The sequence below is a fragment of the Astatotilapia calliptera genome, chromosome 3 (genome assembly GCF_964374335.1).
Source record: "Astatotilapia calliptera chromosome 3, fAstCal68.1, whole genome shotgun sequence".
NCBI lineage: Eukaryota > Metazoa > Chordata > Actinopteri > Cichliformes > Cichlidae > Astatotilapia > Astatotilapia calliptera.
Window position 1 is genome coordinate 24,450,650 of NC_137424.1, and position 2,162 is coordinate 24,452,811.

Sequence of the window (2,162 nt, forward strand, 5' to 3'; positions counted from 1 at the left end):
TGCTGGCCCCAGCACAATGTCTCAATTTATGGATTCAAGTGATTAGGTGGCAAGTACCTGAAGTTACGAAGACAATCCTTTAACCATACCTGCATGTTTGCATAATACCCTAACCCAAAGGCTCAGTTTAGCATTTATCTAACAGCACAGGCCCTGGATTGTTGAAGATGGCCTCAGGAACCAGCACAGGGCCTGGTGTGTTGTACATGGCCACAGCAAGAAGCACAGGGCCTGGTTTGGTGAAGATGGCCTCGGCGAGAAGCGCAGGGCCTGGTGTGATGTGACTGGCCTGAGCAAGAGCCACAGGCCCTGGTGTGGTGTAAGTGGCCTCAGCCAGAAGCCACAGGCACTGGTGTGGTGTAAGTGGCCTCAGCCAGCAGCCACAGGCCCTGGTGTGGTGTAAGTGGCCTCAGCCAGCAGCCACAGGCCCTGGTGTGGTGTAAGTGGCCTCAGCCAGCAGCCACAGGCCCTGGTGTGGTGTAAGTGGCCTCAGCCAGCAGCCACAGGCCCTGGTGTGGTGTAAGTGGCCTCAGCCAGCAGCCACAGGCCCTGGTGTGGTGTAAGTGGCCTCAGCCAGAGCCACAGGCCCTGGTATAGTGTAAGTGGCCTCAACCAGTGCCACAGGCCCTGGTGGGGTGTAAGTGGCCTGAGCAAGAGCCACAGACCCTGGTGTGGTGTAATTGGCCTCAATAGCAACTAATGCCCTGGTGTGGTGTAGGTGGCCTCAGCCAGCAGCCACAGGCCCTGGTGTGGTGTAAGTGGCCTCAGCCAGTGCCACAGGCCCCGGTGTTGTATAAGGGGCCTCAATAGCAACTAATGCCCTGGTGTGGTGTAAGTGGCCTCAGCCAGTGCCAAAGGCCCTGATGTGGTGTAAGTGGCCTCAATAGCAACTAATGCCCTGGTGTGGTGTAAGTGGCCTCAGCCAGCAGCCACAGGCACTGGTGTGGTGTAAGTGGCCTCAGCCAGCAGCCACAGGCCCTGGTGTGGTGTAAGTGGCCTCAGCCAGCAGCCACAGGCCCTGGTGTGGTGTAAGTGGCCTGAGCCAGCAGCCACAGGCCCTGGTGTGGTGTATGTGGCCTCAGCCAGAAGCCACAGGCACTGGTGTGGTGTAAGTGCCCTCAGCCAGCAGCCACAGGCCCTGGTGTGGTGTAAGTGACCTCAGCCAGCAGCCACAGGCCCTGGTGTGGTGTAAGTGGCCTCAGCCAGCAGCCACAGGCCCTGGTGTGGTGTAAGTGGCCTCAGCCAGTGCCACAGGCCCTGGTGTGGTGTAAGTGGCCTGAGCAAGAGTCACAGACCCTGGTGTGGTGTAATTGGCCTCAATAGCAACTAATGCCCTGGTGTGGTGTAAGTGGCCTCAGCCAGCAGCCACAGGCCCTGGTGTGGTGTAAGTGGCCTCAGCCAGTGCCACAGGCCCTGGTGTGGTGTAAGTGGCCTGAGCAAGAGCCACAGGCCCTGGTGTGGTGTAAGTGGCCTCAGCCAGCAGCCACAGGCCCTGGTGTGGTGTAAGTGGCCTGAGCAAGAGCCACAGGCCCTGGTGTGGTGTAAGTGGCCTCAGCCAGAAGCCACAGGCACTGGTGTGGTGTAAGTGCCCTCAGCCAGCAGCCACAGGCCCTGGTGTGGTGTAAGTGACCTCAGCCAGCAGCCACAGGCCCTGGTGTGGTGTAAGTGGCCTCAGCCAGCAGCCACAGGCCCTGGTGTGGTGTAAGTGGCCTCAGCCAGTGCCACAGGCCCTGGTGTGGTGTAAGTGGCCTGAGCAAGAGTCACAGACCCTGGTGTGGTGTAATTGGCCTCAATAGCAACTAATGCCCTGGTGTGGTGTAGGTGGCCTCAGCCAGCAGCCACAGGCCCTGATGTGGTGTAAGTGGCCCCAGCCGGTCACTCAGGCCCTGGTGTGGTGTAGGTGGCATCAGCTAGCAGCACAAGACATTGGAAAAGAGCCAAAATCAATGTCGTTAATGTGCCCTCATTAATGGGCAGCTGCTTTTGGTCTTTTAATACACCCCTTCTCTGGATCAAAAGCGGTTCAATGACATGAAAATGAAAGGCTTACAGCACCAGGTATTCCCAGGTAGTCTCCCATCCAAGTACTAACCAAGCCCAGCCCTGTTTAGCTTCCGAGATCAGACGAGGTCGGGCATGCTCAGGGTGGTATGGCCGTAAGC

At 58.4% G+C, this 2,162-nt stretch overlaps 1 non-coding gene across 1 annotated transcript; it reads right to left on the minus strand.

Moving 5' to 3' along the window:
• Positions 1-2,043: 2,043 nt before the first annotated feature.
• Positions 2,044-2,162, minus strand: LOC145426900 (5S ribosomal RNA). The gene has a single exon (XR_013907621.1). It is a non-coding gene; the product is annotated as a 5S ribosomal RNA (ribosomal RNA).